The following is a 10,836-nucleotide window of genomic DNA, read 5'->3' as shown; positions in this document are numbered from 1 at the left end:
CGCCCCCGGCCCATCTATAAAAACTCCTCCAAAAAAAAAAAAAAAAAAAAAAACGCTTGTGCGGCCGCTGACCAGGGGAGGCGGTGAGGGTGGCCAGGACGACACCTGGCATTGGGGGGCTCAGAGCTGGGTGCAGACCCGCGATGACTGCAGGCACGCCTGAGCTTCCCGTGCCCACGGAAAACCTCGCGGAAGCGGGCGTGCCCTCGCTGACCCCGCTCTGGCTTTCTCAGTGTTAGCGGCTGCGTAAACGCCATGGCTGCAGGGCGACGGTGCCATACCCCGGTCCTGGGCCTGAGAAGGCAAGGGAATGCGGGTGTCGCCAGCCGACCCTGGGAGGCGGGAGTCCCCTGGGCGATCCCAGTGGGCCAGTGCCTTCGTGGGTCCTTACAGTGGAGAAGGAGGCTGAGAAAGGGGTGCCACTGTGGGGACGGCCCGAGAGCGGCAGTGGCTGCTCTGGCTGGGTGGAGGGACCGTGGGCCGAGGGTGCGGTCGGCCCTGGAGCCTGGAGGAGGGAAGGGAGAGCCACCCCCGGGCTTCCGAAGGAGCCAGCCCTGCCGACTCGCTGCCGCGGCCAGTGAGCCGTGTCCGACGGGCCTCCGGAGCCGGGAGGAAACGTCCTTTGTGCTTCAAGCCCTGAGCAGCTTGTTAGAGCAGCGACAGACATAATGCACTACCAAACCGTTTCTTGCTCACTTTTCTTTGTCTTGCTTAATAGAACGGTGACTTTTCTCTCGGGCTAGCCTGAGAAGTTACCCACCATTTCAAATATTGCTTTTTAAAGTCAAAAAACAACTGCGGGGCCCAGCGCAGCCGTGAGCGCCGACCGATGCTGCTACCTGCAGGCTGGGCCGCGGGGGGCCTGGGTGTCACTCCCGGCCCACGCCGCCCCAAGAGCTGGGGCGAGCTGATGGGGGGTTACGGTGCAGCCAGCCCTGCCTAACCCCCCCCAAAACAGAAAAGCAAAGCCCCCCAAGAAGGACTGCAACGGGCATTTAGGGATGCGACCTGAGAGGACGGGCCCTCCTGTGACAGGACTCCCTCAGCCCAAGCCCCGTGAGGAGCAGACTTGCCGCCCTCCGGAGAGCGCCGTGGCTGGGAGGAGCCGTGTCCCGGGTGACCACAGGGAAGCCCCTCTTTGATTTGTGAGTGCTGAGTGGGAACTGATTGTATTTCATCCTAAGGGAGAGTTTGCCGAATATTAAACTTGAAATCCAAACTGCTGTGTGAGCTGGGAACCCCGTTATTACTGGGAGCATTCAAAGGGGGCACCGAGGGTACCACGGTGGGGATTCCTGCAGGGAGTGGGGAGTCGCGTGAGGCCACCCCTCGGGCTGCTTCTCTGGCCTCTCGCTCTGACGCCACGTTTTACAAAGAAGCAGAGGTGTGGCATCAGAGCTGGAGGCGCCTGTCCGAGGGCAGAACCGAGCGGCTTTCCTGGACCTCTCAGGGCTGACTCGTGGGCCAAGCTGGGGGCCGGGGAGCCGGGGTCACTCGCTCCCCCAGCCCCCGTTCCTCCCTCGCAGCTGGTCTTCATCGTAGCGGAGCTGGTCACTAGGGTTCTTCCTGTTACCAACTCTCCTGACCATTCTTTCTGCTTCTCTTTAAATGTTTATTTGTTTCTTCTGAGAGAGAGAGAGAGAGAGAGAGAGAGAATGCCCGGCAGGCTCTGGTGCTGTGACCTGCTTCCTAGCCAAAGCCAGCCGTGGGTCGTGGACGTGTGTGCCCAGCAGGCAGGGCGGTCTCCGGGTGTGTGCCCAGAACCTTTCCGTGGGGACCTGGCGTTGCAGAGTGTCGTATTTCACTGCGCCCCTCGGGCCCCCAGTAATCCCAACCTTGATGGCGAGGTAGGAGTGCACCTGGGTGACCTCTGCGTCTCGGTTTCATGTATAAAGTCCCCAAAGTGCTTCCAACCTGGAGCTGACCTCCCAGCCCAAGGACAAGCACACTGTGAGCTCACACAGGAGCGGCGAGTGCCGACGCGAGACGGGGCCATCGGAGAGCCCAGGACTGGGGATAGCTGCTCTTTCTCGTTGAACGTATTCAGTCTTTGGGAGCTCCTAAATTTTTTTTTAAGAGAGATTTTTGCTATAGGGTGTGTGCTCTCACTGGAGAGACAGAGACAGAAAGCAAGAAACCCCCCCTCCCCGGGGGTGATGGCCACTCCACAATCCCTTCTCCATTCTCCTCTTGGGATCCTGGGCCGGCACGCACACACACCTGGCGTGAGTTTTAAGTTGCTGGGTCCGGGGCTCTAACTGGGGTGGACTATGTGAGAGTCCAGCTACGTAACCATTACTCCAACTGCTGATCCTGGAGCTATTAGTGCCTAATTAATGAAAGATAATTGTGGGCCGCGGAACCGTGGAACCGTACGTAGACATCACTTCTGTTGTCCTTGCTCTCGGGCACCTGAGACCCCTCCTCAGGGAGGATGGCCGTGTCACGACCCCTTCTCCTCCATTCGCCCCTCAGGAATTTGGGCACGAACACACACGTGCCTCGCATGTCTTTCAAGACTCAGACTGCACGGTTGGCCACGTGGGATCCAACCACCTTAACCACCATGCCTCGAGCTGGCCCAGAAGTTACTTGTTATCTTTGAGGTCGCAGGAAATGATTCTTGTGAACAGCCTGTTATCTCCTACATGTGGGTGAGACTTAGAAAATAAAAGTGAGGTTACTTACTGCCGTCTCCCCTGTGCTGTCACCGTCATCAAATGGGGAAGTCCGACATGGCCGGTGGGAAGCACAGCCGCTCACCGACGGCTGCCGGTGATATCAGCAGGAGGTCCTCGGGGGCCGGAGAGAGCAAGACTTAAACTGTGCTGAGACCCAGCTGTGATGGCACAGGGAGCTCACACCGCTGGGCTGGAGGCTGTGTGGAAGACGAGGCTTCATGTGCCAGGTGGATTTGCACACACCAGGCACGCAGCACTGGCTGGCTCGGCTGGGGAGGGGTGGCCCAGATGCTGTGAGGACGCTTGTCTCTCTCTCGAAATATATACATAGTTAATGGATAAAAATTGTAAACGGGGGGCCAGCAGATGTTGTAATGGGTACGTTGCTGGACCCCCACCTAGTTGACAGCAGTTCGAGTTCTGGTCCCGGTAGCTTAAACTCACACTGGGCATGTGAGCATACATGCCCAAAATTTCAAGAGGAGAATGGAGAAGGGGGTGATTTCTTGCTTTCTGTCTCTCTGTCTCTCCAGTGAGTGCACACACCTGTAGCAAAAATCTCAAATAAATAAATTAAAACAAATAACATAAAAATAAAAGTACACTTATTCTAAAATGTATCTGTAAGATCACACATAGGCGCATGATCAGGGACTGTATGTATGTGTTTTGTTTTCACAGATTTATTTTAAAATTGACATGCAGTGGAATTCATTTGTTTTTGTACACCGTCTTTTTTTTTTTTAAGGTTGTTGCCATAGGGCACACGTGCTCACTAGAGAGAAACAGAGACAGTGAGAAGAAAAGAGAAGTTAGATGTCCTTTATCAGGTTCGGGAAATTCCCTTGTAATTGGAGTTTGCCAAGAGTTTTATTGACTTATTTTAAACTCACGAATGGGTGTTAGATTTGGTCAAATGCATTCTCTGCACTTTCTGAGACAGCGCTGTTGCTTCCATTCTTCATCTGTTAACACAGTGGTCACAGTGACTGATTCGCTCACGTCGGTCCAGTCCGGCGTTTCAGGGATAAATTCTACTGGGAGACGGGCATTGCCCTTATTGATGGCTTTGTGCTGCTAATATTTTGATGGAGATGTTTGCGTCTATGTGTTCGTGAGGGCTACTCAGCTGTAGGTTTCCTTTCTCGGGTGTTCGGCACAGGTTTGGGTATCTGGTAATGCCGGCTCGGGAGGGGTTTTCCCCTTGTTTGTTTTCTGGAGGAGGGGGTGTAGAGTTCGTGTTTTTCCTTCATTAAATGTTTGGTGTAATTTGACAGCAAAACCTTCTGGGTCTGAAGGTTTCCTTCTTGGGAGGGTTTAACTGCACACTCCATGTGTTAACTAGACGCAGGACGATCGACGCTGTCGCCACTTCCGGAATGCCTTTTGGTGGTCAGTGTCCTGTAAGAACTGGTCAGTGTCACCCCGGTCGTCAGATGCACCCTGCAGCGGTTTCTAGTGTTACTTCATTGTCCTCTTAACGCCCCGGATCTGTGGGGGCCTTTACTTTAGTCACTTTTTGTCTTTTCTCCTTTTTTCTTGGTCAGCTATAGGTTTATTAATATTTTAATCTTTTGAAATAGTCAGCTTTTTTGGGTTTACTGATTTTTCTACTGTTTTTCTGTTTGTAAGTTTATTCATACCTGTTTCTGTCTCGGTTATTTCTTTCCTTTTGGTCACTTCAGATTTAATTTGGTCTTCCTTTTACTGGTTTCTGAAGGTGGAAGCTTAAATGATATATTTAGAAATGATCTTCTTTTCTAACGTAAGCCTTTAGCGCCGTCAACTTCCCACCAAACGCTGTTTTACTTGCAGCCTACACATTTTGGTCCGTTGCGTTTTCATTTTCATTCCATTTGAAATATTTTCTGATTTCCCTTGTGACTTACTCTCTGACTTGGGGATTATTTAGAAGTGTGTTGTTGGATTCCCAAATGTTTGGGGGATTTTCTAAGTAGCTTTCTGTCATAGATGTCTGCTTTAATTCCTTTATGGTCAGAGAACACACTTTGTATGATTTGAATTATTTTTGAATTTGCTAAGATGTACGTACACGGGGCATGATTTATTTAGAAGAAGTCCATGTGCACTTGCAAGGAAACTGTTTTGCTGTCCTTGAGTGAAGGCCCCGTTATCCCTTTTTATCTCTGGTGATTTTCGTGTTTTTATCCTTGGTCGATACCTGCTCTGTCAGATATTAATATAGCCATCCTAATATTTTTAATAAACAACTTTATTGAAATATAATTCACATATTATACAATTCACCCATTTAGATTGTATAATCTAGGGCCAGCAGGTGGCATAATGGTTAAGGCACTGGACTTCTACATGGCCAACTGCGGTTTGAGTACTGGACACGGTGGTTTGAAATTCACACCGGGCGCATGTGTGTGCGTGCCCCAAATCCCAAGAGGAGCATGGAGGAGAAGGCATTGCTGCATGGCCATGCCCCTGGGGGATGGTTTCTCACTTTTTCTCTCTGTCTCTCTGATGAGCACATCTGCCCTATAGCAAAAATCTCCTCTCTAAAGCAATGAAAAGACATGTCAAACCTAGTCATTATCAGCATATTCACGCCCCTCTCCTCCGCTTTCCTCGGGGAATTTTGGGCACACATGCACACACACCTGGTGTGATTTTTCAAGCTGCCAGGTCTGGCACTTGAACCGTGAGCTTCACCAGGTAGGACCCAGCTTCCTTGACCTCCGCGTCACTGGCCGGCTCTGAGCTGCAGCTTCCGTGACCCACTCTGATCGGCTCCAGCATGGAGCCAGCCGTCTCCTGTTTCTCAAGGACTTGGGAAATGAGGGCAGAGCGTCCTGCCTCTCCCGACCTCAGCCCTCCATTTGGTCGTGTGACACGTTCTCTGGCTCCCGCTCAGCCGCACCGGGATGTGCAGGGGGGCTGGTTCCCATTGGTGCTGTGTCCCTGTTAGTGAGGTCAGCATCTTCGGAACAAGAGTTTTTGAGAAGTAACAGAAAGTGTCACATGTCACTGGCCCCCGCCCCCCCCAGAATGGATTTCAAGTCAGAGCTCCGGCACTCTCAGACAGTACTACTCAGCCTCTCCCGACCTCGAGCCCGAGAAACCCCAGGAGGTCTTCTGGGAGGCGGTGTGCTTGGCCAAGCCCACCTCCCTGCTGACAGGCATGGTGATGGTAATCACGGCCTTCTTAGGGGAGAATTGGCAAGCGAGCGGCCTGGGCGCAGCCCACACTAACGTGTAACTGGATTACGGTTTCTGAGGACTGCAACTTCAAGGCAGTATAAGGGGGATGGGAGCGAAGAGTGGAAACTGCCGCAGGGTGACCTGGGCTTGGCAGACGGCAGGACGGATGCACAGTTAGTGCTGTGGAGAGGCCGGCCACCTCCTAAGTCCCACTGCCTGGGCAGGTGGAGGGACTGGTAACCTGCAGGACAGCTGCGTGCCCTCCGTCCTGACGCTGTTCCCGGGGACCTGAAGGCACAGCCGGGCCCTGGAAGGGCAGTCCTCACTGAGATGCAGTTTCGAGTGTTTGGAAAATGGCAGGTTAACCTTAGGTAAAGAGAACCAGCAGATTTTCACTTTGTTTAGAGACAGAGTTTTTTTTTTTTTTTTTTTAGAAGTATTTTGTTTAACTGTATTTATTTATTTTAATTTGACCAGAGAGGGACAGAGTGAGAGAGAGAGAGAAAGTGAGAAAGCAAGCCACCAGATCCGGGACTTGAACTGTGGTAAAGCCATGTGGGAGTCCAGCACCCTTAACTACCACACCATCTGCGGCCCCTTTAGAGAGAGATTTTTGCTATAGGGCGTGTACACTTGACAGACAGAGAGACAGAAAGCGAGAAATCACCCCCCAGGGGAGATGGCCACGCCGCAATCCCTTCTCCTCCATTCTCCTCTCGGGATCTTGGGCACGCACGCACATGCGCTGGTGTGAGTTTCAGGCCACCAGGTCTGGGACTTGAGCCGTGGTTGGCCATGTAGGAGTCCAGCGTCGTAACTGCTATGCCATCTGCTGGTCCCGAAAACCTTAATTTTCTTAAAACCTTCCCTTAGATATCATGGAGAAGTCTCTCGTTAACTTAAAAGGGTACCAAGACTACCACAGTTTCCTAGTGGCAGTCACCCGTCGGGAAGGCCCACGTTTCTGTGGTCCCCATGGCTGTCCCGCAGTGAAGTGGAAGGGGCTGAGCAGACTCCTGCCTCTCCCACAGGCCTCCCCCGTTAATCTGCCGTGGTGTGACCCCACCTGCAGTCATTGGTCTGGATGAGCACAGAGAGACCTCTGCTGAAAACACAGCCGTGGCCGCTGTTGTGGGGAGGTGACCAGCCACCCAGCAGTAGGGACGGGTGTGGGCTCAGGTGCTGGCCCTGCTCCAGCTCTGCCATCACTCACCCGCTGACACGGAGCACCCGCTTCACCTGGCATCCTCCATCTTCTCATCTGGGACACAGGTGGCACCTCCCCAGCGTCGCCACGAGAGTTAGGGCCCTGATACCGAGGTTTTTGAGAAGTAACAGAAAGTGTCACATGTCACTGGCCCCCGCCCCCCCAGAATGGATTTCAAGTCATACCCACTTGAAATACAATGGGAGCCAAAGACGCAATTTTAAACTTTCTAGAAGCCACATTAAAAAGTGAAAAGGAATAAGTGGAATGAATCTCAATGACAGACCCACAATATCATTGGTTCAACGTGCAAGCCATGCAGGAGTTTCGGCCAAGGCTGCTGACGCCCTGCCTCAGGTCCGCGTCTCGACTCTGGCGTGTCTCACTCCCCCGCACATCTCAGTCCATACCAGCCTCATCTCCATGTCCCGCAGGAGGTCGGAAGTCCCTGTGTACTAGGCTGGGTTCTCTGCTAGGTCTCACAGGCCCAAGTCGGGACGTCGCCTGCACTGGGGCTTCTCCGGAGGCCGAGGAGCCAGGCTCATCCAGGCTGGGGGCAGGAGGCAGATCCTTGTGACTGGCGGACCGAGGGCCCACCTCCTGTGGGGTGTCATCAGGGACCAGCCTTTCCTCCTGGAGCCGCTCACACCCCTTCTCACGCTTCCTGCGTGGCCCCACGCTCTCGCTCTGTGAACGCCATCTGCCGCCAGCCAGAAAGCGCTCTGCTGTTACAGTCCTCACGCATGGCTTGGACTCGCCACGCAACCTGCCATCACGCAGGCGTGGCTCTCTGGAGCGGGCAGGCCCAGGCTGGGCAGGGCCCCAGCTGGACCTAGCGGACGATTCTGGCAGCTGCTCTGGAGAGTCCCCTTTCTCTGACCAAGGCCGCCTGGTGACCAGTCCCCTGGCACGTATGCACGCAGAGGACACAGTCAGTGTGAACGCTGACCGTCTTAGGGCAAGAGGACGTCGAACGTTTCAAAGCAAATCTAAGTATATAGATATAATATAATATATCGGTCAGAAAGAAGCCCAGCCATCGCGATCTTGCTTCTCTCCGTCTGGTGACAAGGATGGACCCCTCCTGCGGGGTGGAGGGGCTCTGGCATGGGGCGGTGAGACTCGTGGGGACTCGTCAAACTTGTGCAGTTCCTGCCTTAGCGTGGCGCCCGGGCCCCTGAATAGTGGTGTCTCATGTGCCCGTGGCCCGAGTCGTGAGGCTCACTCTCCCACTCCTCTGCAGAGTGCAGGCGTGTCACAGACGCTTCCTGTCCCTCGTCCTCTCTACAGCTGTTTGGGGTGTGCGTTTCCTGGTCATTGACTTTGGTAGTCACTCAGCACCAAAGCTAGGTGTCACGTGTCCGGGCAGGAGCCACAGACCACGCCATGGCCTCCAGAAGAGGACACAGATGGCCACGTGCACTTCCTGGGCAGTGGTTATTCCGAAACGTGGCAGTTGCTGTTAGCAGGGTTCCAGGTGTCCTTTGCCACCAAGTAGGAATGAGCCCTGAGAGGCTCCCCACTGAGGGTTATGGGAATCTCTCCTAGCTTCTTACGAGGACCCAGGGGCCATGGAGCGGAGTGAACTTCAACACGGTGGTTTCTTGTCCAATCTTCACATGTAATCGTATGTGCTGTGAAAACAGCTCCTGTCAGTGGTCCATTAGCCTGTGAAGGCTGCCAAAGGCGTGGGTGTTCGTGCCCTGGGCTGTGTGACAGATGGCCATAAACTGGGGGCTTGAAACAGCAAGACTTGTCATCGCTCGCTCCTGGAGACCAGAAGCTTGAAACTGAAGCGTCAACAGGGTTGATTCCTTCGGAAGGCCGGGGGAAATCCATGTCACGTCCTTCTCCTAGCTCAGAAGGCTGCTGGGCTCCTTTGGTGACCCTTGGTGTGTCGTGGTGACCCTTGGCAGTCCTTGGTGATCCCTGGCATCCCTTGGCAACCCCTGGCATCCCTGGACGACCCTTGGCATCCCTTGGCTTAGAGCCGCATCACTGCAGCCTCTGCCCTCTGCATGGCTCTGTGTGCCGTGCCCCCTGTCCCTAGGACACCGACCCGATGCAGGCCCCTCTGTAAGTCCAGTGATGCCATCTCAAGACCCCTCGCTTCATTACGCCTCCGAGGACCCTTTTCCAAACAAGTTCACATTCACAGAGGCCGGGGTTCAGGCCGCAGATACAATTTTATTTTGGAGTGGGGGTGTCACCACGCAGCCCACCACAGAAGCCACGACACCGAAGACGCGCCGGACTTCTCCGACCTTGCTAGAGGGCCCCTGACTCCGCAGTCGGGATTCTGCTCACATTTCGCTGCCATAACTTGTTTGTGCTCTCGGCTCCTCGCCCTGCGGTGGAAAACCAGGCGCGTTTCCCTCTAAAAACTCCCCGGCGGGATCAGCTGGCGGGGAGGGCGAGTGCGTGTTTTACGCTGGAAATCGTCTCAGGAAACCACGGAACGGGGTGGTCCACACTTTCTCCCAGTACCTCCTCCAGCGTGACGCGTGGGGCCTTCTGGCCACAGGAAAACCCCGCGGAGCTCGGCCACCTGCTGTCTGTAGTTCAGTCTCGAGTCCGACACCCACATCCCCTGTTCGGCCACTTCTCCCGAGACGCAGCCACGGCTGGGTCGGGGCGGCTGGGAGCTTTGCCCACGTGACTCGGTGTGGCCAGGGGCTTGTTCCTCTTTGGCTCACATGGCCGATCCCTCTGGCTCTCGGGGCGCGGCTTAAATTCCACTTCATTGTGCCTGACCACCCTTTCTGCCCTGAGGCCGCTGACATTTTCTCTTGTCTTTCTCCTTCTTTGTGTCTCACCGATGAGATCTCTGCAGAGATGAGGCACCTCACTGTGTCTGGATGACGTAACTTTAAATTCCTCAAGTAAAGATCAGAATAGAGAAGTGGGAAAGCTTGGGCGAGAACCTTGTCACTCACTGGCCTAGGAGATCTGGGGGCGGACGTCGCCACTCCGCTAACGTGCCCGCAGGGTCCTTCCGGATGGGCACGGTCGCCAAAGCCGCAGGCTGCGAGGTCCCTGCTCCGCATGCACTGTGCTGTTCTCCGGTTACTGACTACTTAGGTGGGGGCTAGAGAGTGGGGTTCAGGAGCCGCAGCCTGGGGCCCCGCCGCCCGCAGCGCTCGGGTTCTCTGGGCTGAGCAGGATTCCCAGGCCGGGCGCAGCTCTGCACGTGGGGATGTGGGCGAGGCCGCACCTGCTCACGTTTGGACCGTTTGGCTGTTGCCAAAGGCAACGCGTTTTACTTTATTTTTGGTATGGGATGTGTGTCGCGTTTATGATGGTATAGTATTAAAACCACACTGGAAAAACAGGAATCAGACATGAGCGTTTTTGGTGGAGAGCCCATCACATTCTGGAGAGCGACATGAGAAAGGTGGGATGGCAGGTGGCGAGGCACCTCCGGGGACGCCCAGAGGAGGAAGCTGCAAAGCCAAGCAGAGGACTGCCTCCGGCAACCCCCAGGGTAGCGGTCAGGGACAGTGACCGCCCAGGGAAACTTACCCCGTGATGTAACGCATTCCCTTCCACTGCCCGCCTCAGATAGAGGCTCCCCCTCTGCAATGTCCCTAAGGGACGCCTCCCCCCGTGTCGTAGCCTGCTCAGTGTCCACCGGAATGCCTTGAAGGAATGCCTTGACCTGTGCCACCTGTGGTGCTCCCGAGGGACACCCCATCCTGTACTATGGGCGTGCCTCCCCAAACTTTCCCAGTGTGGAAAGGCAGGGCCTCTGAAGTGGTTAAGAGATTAGGGAGGGCC

This window comes from Tupaia chinensis, unplaced genomic scaffold (assembly GCF_000334495.1).
Source record: "Tupaia chinensis unplaced genomic scaffold, TupChi_1.0 Scaffold000355_1, whole genome shotgun sequence".
Classification (NCBI taxonomy): Eukaryota; Metazoa; Chordata; class Mammalia; order Scandentia; family Tupaiidae; genus Tupaia; species Tupaia belangeri.
This window is presented reverse-complemented; position numbering follows the sequence as displayed.